Source organism: Thamnophis sirtalis, unplaced genomic scaffold, assembly GCF_051295495.1.
Source record: "Thamnophis sirtalis isolate CommonGarterSnake01/CBP01778 unplaced genomic scaffold, rThaSir2_p1.2 scaffold_3, whole genome shotgun sequence".
NCBI classification, from domain to species: Eukaryota; Metazoa; Chordata; class Lepidosauria; order Squamata; family Natricidae; genus Thamnophis; species Thamnophis sirtalis.
The window spans coordinates 17,462,243-17,469,900 of record NW_028261383.1 but is presented as its reverse complement, the minus strand read 5'-3'; positions in this window follow the sequence as shown (position 1 = coordinate 17,469,900).

Below are 7,658 nucleotides of genomic sequence, written 5' to 3'. Positions count from 1 at the left end.
ACGGGTCCAACGCCGGGTCCACTGTTCCCTCTAAGGTGGCAAGAAACCCCCGCGCAGAGGTTTCTAACTCCCGCGCAGAGGTTTCTTTCAAAGCAAACGTGGGGAAGTCCTTTGCAGGCAGCTAGAACTGGCTGCCTGCAAAGGACCTTCCCAAACTTGTTTCAGCGGCAGCTCTCAGCCTGGCGGCAGCGTCACACACACTGTGGAAGGAGGGGGAGGAGGAGGGAACCAAAGAGAGCTTTTACCGAGTCTGCGCCCCACAGCCAGGACCGTCCTGGCGCCTCCAGCCGCGTTTCTTCCTGCAAAGCCCTTCGGGCAACCCGAGAGTTCCGCTTGACGCCAGAAGGGCTTTGCAGGAAGAAACGCCGCGTTTTCTGGGAATTCTGGGAGTTGAAGTCCAGACATCTTCAAGTTGACAAGGTTGAGAAACACTGCACTAGATTGCCGCAACTACAACTCTCAGAATTCCCAGTCAGTCTCGAAAATAGAACCAACTTCATAACACGTTATTCTATATTGTTAATTGTGATCCAAAGTCTTAGGTTTAGTGACGGTTCAGAAAAGGTGTTTCATTGGCTTGCCTAGAAGAGACCCCGCTGGCCGCTGAAACAATTGTGGCAGAGATTTCGCCATTGAGAAGACTTAAGTTGAAAGCCGGGCGAATTCATTGAAAAAGGCCGAAGCGGGAAAAGCGGCGCTTCCAAAAGGCGAGGGGAGAAAACCTTGTTCTCTAGGCAACTAGGAAGACTCGGGTCAAAACTCGCGAGAATTACCCAACCACTCGATCTCCAGTATAGTACTCTCTGGTCTGAGAATAATCAGAACGGGTGGGCGGGGAGTCACAGACGGAACTACATTTCCCAGCGGCCTCTTGAAAAAATAGCCTCCCGCTTTTTCCGAGCGCATTCGCGTTCCCTACGGCGCGGCGGTTGAACCTGGGCCGCTCTGGGAAAGCGGTCGCGATGGCTGGCTGCAATGTTAATGCGGCTTCTCCCCCAATCGAGTTGACTCCGCTTATCCGGAAACTTCGTAAGTGGTTGGTTTGTCTGCACCGATAGCCCGTGTGCCTACTCAGAGGCTGGGGTTTTTTTGTTTTTTGTTTTGCTTTTGGATTCCTAAAAGTTGATAATGGCTTTGCTTTGGGGATGAAAAAAAGTAACCCCAAACCACTGCTTAACTGCACAAAACATCCCAAACCAGGATTCTCAGGATGTACAAACCCCAGTGTGAATCTGTTTATTGCACGCAGAAAAGTAGCATATTCCGCCCCTATTTCTCTACTTTTGGTTTTGAGTTTGGTAGATTCTCAATACGACCCCTTTTCAAAGTCGCATCTATTTTTATACGTATTGATTGATTGGTGACTGTGTCATCCCATCAGTGTCAACTCTTAACGATCACGCATAATAAATAAATGTTCTTCACAATCTATACAAAGGGAATACCAAAAAGAGGAAAAATTGATAAAGAGGGTAGGTATGTTAACATTGTTGCAGCAGAACTGCACAAAACTGGCTAGAATGTAGTAAAAGGAGATGGAGTGGAAAACTAAAAAGGAATATTGACACCGTCAGGAAATGGAAAGAATGCAAGTGACAAAAACAGTAATAGAAGCTTTTAACAATAAAGATTATTATTCCTGATATTAAAAGAAGAAGAAAAATGCTTAGAAGAATAGATTATATGAGATCATGATTGAAAGATAATGAACAGTCACATGCCTTGTCCTCCCTAAGAAAGTATCCTAAATTTTCAGTGTGCTGTTTTAACAAAATCAATTCACTGGCTAATTTTGAATATGTTTGTGGTATCACATGTACAAGAATATAGATATGAGGAGGCACAGTCTCTAATAATCCAACATAGATACAGAAGCTCATTGGGTAATTTTGGACCAATCACTCTCTCTCAGCCCTAGACTAGGAAGTTAAAAACATCTGCCTGTCACCTGCACTGTGCTAAATTATGGTCTGTAATGTACAGGGAAGAAATTGTTTACTCCGCCGCAGATTGTTTGGAATTTATAAAATGTGTGTGTGTGTGTATATATATATATATATATGTAAAAAATAACTTTTTTTTTGCAATATTTCCCCCCTTTTTAAAAAAATAAACAGGTCACGAGCTGTGTGAAATTAGAGAAAGAGCGCTTAAGAATATTTTATCTAAATTAAACCATAATTTGATTACGTATGACGATTTGGTTCAAGAAAAGCTACTATTTATCAGTCTTTTAGAATGGTTCAACTTTCCTGTAGTACCAATGAAGTCATTTATTTTTAATTAAAAAAATTTTACTCAAATTTTTGTGTTAAAATGGGGGATGCGTGTTATACGCCGGTGCGTGTTATACGCCGATAAATACGGTATTTATTACCACATTGGAAAACCTGCTTTCAATATCGTATATTTACTTCATGTGTTATATAAAGAGAAGTTAATGAATCCTGCTGAATCAATTACCTGTGTGTTTTTCTGAATGTAATGGATACTGCAAACTCTGATAGGTTGTGGGCCCAGACCCAGAGGTGGGTTCCTACTGGTTTGAAGCGATTTGGTAGAATCAGTAGTAAAAATTGGGATGGCTCTCCAAACCAGAAGTACAGACAGGCTGGCCACGCTCCCGAACCGGTCTCCTGTTTACTGCTCAGGTCTGTTGGATGGCAAGCTGACCTGAGCTGGGAAGCAGCTGGCTGGCAAAGAAGCCTCTCAGCTGCCTTTTGGTTCTGGAGGATCAGAGGCTTCTTTTCTATCTGGCCGCAGGGCGCCAAAGTGTTCTCTAGCTGGTGCGAAGAAAGCTGTGCATGCGTGAAGATGGGGGCAGCAACTGGAGGTCTTTTTGGCACCCTGTGCCAGCGGCTGGGTGGAAAAGAAGCCTCTTGGCTTCCAAGTTCAATAGCAAGCTCAATCTCTTCACAAGGTCTCTTTTTTCTGTGCCCAAGAAATATCGAAAGACGCAGAGCAGTAGCCTTTAAGGGCAAAGCCAGCATAGTCACCTAGAGGTAAGATGAATGAACCACAGAGGGAAGGAGCCCCCTCCTCACGAGGCTGCCCATGTTGCAGCCGTCCTGCCCCTGCACAGCTTGGAGCTTCAAGCGGAAAAGGTCCTCGGCTGTTGTGAAGAAGCGGCAGCCCTGGGTACACCACACCTGCTTTGTTCTCTTTAAGAGCCACTTTGTAAACAAGCTGCAAAGCCGCTCTCAATGAGAAAGAAGTTGGCATGGTGCACCCAGAGCTGCCGCTTCTTCACAAGAGCCGAGGATGGAAGAGTTCACTCAGGAGCAACGCCAGCAAGGAAGGCAACTACATTGGAGGGAGGTGTAGCCCGAGCTCTCTGGGATGGGTAAACAAGTGTCGGGAGGCGAAGGGGAGAGAGGAGAGAGCGCTGGGCAGGAGCCACATGAGGAGGAGGGTGGCGGCTCTTTTTTGTCCCTGCCTGGAGAAGGATGCTCCCGGCGGAAGTAGACTGTTAGGAATATAATCTAACAGTTGGGTTGGCAATATATAAATCAAACCAGGTCAAAACACACTGATCTAAGATATCTGAATGTAAGGCAAGGTGTGAAGATAACATCACAGATCATTTTACTAAGGCCCAAGGTACTATAAAACATAAACATTGCGAGGAATACGGATTAAGATTGTAAAATTTATATATTGTCCTACCCAAAGAGGAGAATGTTAGGAATATAATCTAACGGTTGGGTTGGCAATATATAAATCATATAGCAATGCTGTATCTGTTTCTTTAAATCATACTGTAAAATGTGGATTGGTTGCTGTTTTCCTCAATCAGCCATAAGAGGGAGCCAGAATGACTGTTAGCTGTCTGTTTGTTAGATGCTGGGCTGATCTGATCTGAGTGTTTTGGAAGCTGGCCGTTAGAAAGTGCCGTGAGCTATTGTAAGTTTTGCAACTGCTAGCAAACATTGAATACTGGACTATGTTATACTGGATTATCCCTTAACTGAAAGACTGACTGTCTTATCCATGTATGAACTGGACTGTTTGATGGACTCTGATAACTATTTCCACGAAAGTAAAAGCCTATTTAAACTGCAGTGTCTCTGTAGGCTGGTTTGTGTGTTCTCCAATACAACTCTCACAACGCTTCTCTGAATGCACTCGCTCTCCCAACGGGGAGCTTACCTAACAGAGACCTAGAGAGCAAGACTCAAAGCAGCTCTCCACCCTAACCCAGAAGTGTCTGGGGGTTGCTCTTGACCCTCGAACAACAGCTCCACCTCCCCCGCTCCTCAAGTTTGGCAAGAAAGCCTGCTCCTCCCATCCTCCCACCAGATCCACCCAAGGAAGGAGAGAAATAGATCCCGGCTTGGACAAGCTGCCTCTCCCCGAGTCAGAAGAAGAAGCAAGCACCAGGCCGGGGCTCTTCGCCATCTTTTTTTTTTTTTAATCCAGCCTGGCACGCCCTCCCCCCTCCTCAAAACTTTTCAGCATCATTTTGGTGGGCATGGTTTGGTGGTGGGGTCATGTGACTGAGTGTGCCTGTGTGATGTCAAGTTGGCCACGCTCACTCAGTCACATGCCCCATCTGCACACTGAACCTGTAGTAAAAAAATTTGAAACCCACCCCTGCCAAGACCACACAGAAATACTGAACTGTAATTAAGCTAAGGGACAGCCTGTGTTAAAAGAGAAACCAGGCAGAGGGCTTGAAGGATGGCTACTGTTGAAATTAAGGACAGCTCTCTGTCTTGTTTGGGACAGAAAAATTATATCATTTGGGCTGCAAAGAGGGAATGTTTCCTGAAGGCTAAGAAGCTCTGGGATATTGTTAATCCACCCCATGGGCCATTAGCAGCTGCAGATCACAGGCAGCATGATAAAGCAATGGCCTGTATCATCTTAAGTTTGGAAGATGAACAATTTAGCAATATGGCTAATTTAACAACAGCACAGGAAGTCTGGCTGAAGTTGAGAAGTGTGCGTGTGAGTGTATCAACATGCAATGTTGTGCAATTATCAAGAAAATTATACAGAGCCTGTCCGCAACCAGAACAATCTGTGGAACAGAATTTTGTACACATGGAGACCCTATTTGTTGAGTTAGAACAGTGTGGCGTGAAGATTCCTGAATCTCAGAGGGTGCTGCTGGTGTTAAACAGTCTGGATGAAACATGGGACATAGTTTCTGCAGTATTTGAGTGTAAACCAGAGCAGGAATTACATTTGGAGGCCTTAAAGGCCTGTTTAATTTCTGAGAACAAAGAAGAAGCCACAGCTCAGCAAAGACTTTCTAAGCAGAACGAATAGCAACAATGGAGTTCCCATATACAATAGCAGAGTTGGAAGGGACCTTGGAGGTCTTCTAGTCCAACCCCCTGCCTAGGCAGGAAACCCTATACCGTTCCAGACATATGGCTATCCAACATCTTCTTAAAGACTTCCAGTGTTGGGGCATTCACAACTTCTGGAGGCAACTTCTGTTCCACTGATTAATTGTTCTGTCAGGAAATTTATCCTCCGTTCTAAGTTGCTTCTCTCCTTGATCAGTTTCCACCCGTTGCTTCTTGTTCTACCCTCAGGTGCCTTGGAGAATAGTTTGATTCCCTCTTCTTTGTGGCAACCCCTGAGATATTGGAACACTGCTATCATGTCTCCCCTAGTCCTTTTTTTCATTAAACTAGACATACCCAGTTCCTGCAGCTGTTCTTATGTTTTAGTGTCCAGTCCCTACCCTGCTGGGATTTCGGTTCCAAGGAGGTAGTGAGCCACCAGTCCTTTGCTCAAGGAAGTAGTTTTATTCGCCATAAAATGATCCACACAGGGGAGAAGCTGTATAAATGCATGGATTGTGGAAAGACATTTACTCAAAGTGGTCATCTTATTTCCCATAAGATGATCTACGTAGGGGAGAAGCCATTTAAATGCATGGAGTGTTAAAAGACCTTTGCTGGAAGAGGTAATCTTATATCCCATAAGAGGATCTACACATATAAATGCATGGGATGTGGAAAGACTTTTGCTTATAGCAGCTACCTAACAGTACAAAAAGAGAACAGCAAGGAGAGAAGCCATTTAAATGCATGGAGTATGGAAAGACCTTTGCTCGAAAAAGTAATCTTATTTTACATAAGATGATCCACACAGGGCAGAAGCCATATAAACACATGAAGTGTGGAAAGTATGGTCTTACTTGCCATAACAAAACCCACAGAGGAGAGAAACCATATAAATGCAGGGAATGTGGAAAGAGTTTGCTCAGAATAGTAATCTTACTTCTCATCAAAGGATCCATGCTTGGGAGAAACTATATAGCAATACCAATTCCACTTAGACTTATATACCATTTCACAATGTTTTACAGCACACTCTGAGCAGTTTACAAAGTCATCATATGCTCCCCAGCGATCTGGGTCCTCATTTTACCCACCTCAGAAGGATGAAAGCTGAATCAACCATGAGCCTGTCAGAATCAAACTCCTGTTTGTGAGCAATTAGCCTATAGTACTGCATTCTAACCACTGACCCAAACATTCTCTATAGATTTTTATCTGTATGCATATGGTGCCTTTCAGTTCCAATTGAGACCAGGTTGAATCCGACAAAATGGAGAAAAGTAAGATTTTACACCTGCTCAAAAAAAAAAAAAAAAGAGATTACCTGAAATCTAGTTCAAAAATACTGTGAAAGTGTCCTTTTCTCTATCCTTCTATCCCCTACTCGAGTTCCTTTTTTTATTTTATATGTATTATATCTTTTTTTTCTGGATTTTCTCTATCATTCCTCTATGCATTATTTGGATAACCCTCCCTAGTGTAGGAAGTTATCAACCACCCTTCTCGTAGAAAAATGAAATATCCTGGGAAATATTGAAAAGGCTGGCTATTATATTTCCGTCGATAAGAAATGGAGAAACATGTTTTTAGTCAGGAAACAGCCTCTTAATAGCCCCACCATTGTTAATGGACCATTAAAAAAGATTAGACCAGTCTATTCTACATAACAAAGATCCAACCCCTCAGCTCCAGGGTGATGGGATTAAGGCATGATAGTATTAGCCCTTTACCCATCTCACCACAGGGTACCTGGGAAAAAGCAATGCTCAACCAAACTTGGACTCAAGTTGAGCACTCAAGTTGAGCACAACCTAAAAGAGTTGCCCTGCATGGCCCCATGGCAGTCTGTCAACAAATCAGAATACATTTCTTACACAGGAACAGGAAACAGAGAGGTGGGGAGGAACGGAGTAAAAAAACAACAGCAAGTCCGTTCTTCTCCCTCTTTTCCCCTTCACCCAACATCTGGAAGCATGCGATCCCCCTTTTCTGTTCAGGACCTCAAACCATGTGGTGATTTTTCTGGTTCTTTAATACCTTTTAGTGTTTTACGTGCATTTTTTAACATTTCGAGTAACTCTTCATACATCCCACACTCCATCTTCAAATTTGACAAGTTTTTAATGTTTTTATATTTTACCACGCTTAATTAAGTCTCCCTCTTATATCCGAATTTTCCCAGCTGTAGTATCCAATTCCAAAGTAAAGCAGCTCTTTTCAAGGTTTTTAACTTTCTTTCTCAGTCGTACAAGAAATGACTGTACACTCCTTAGAAAATCTTCCACTTATCTTTCCTGCATTTAAGATTGAGTTTTTCCACTGTACTTTGTTTCTAGATGTTGCTGTACTTTCTTTCCT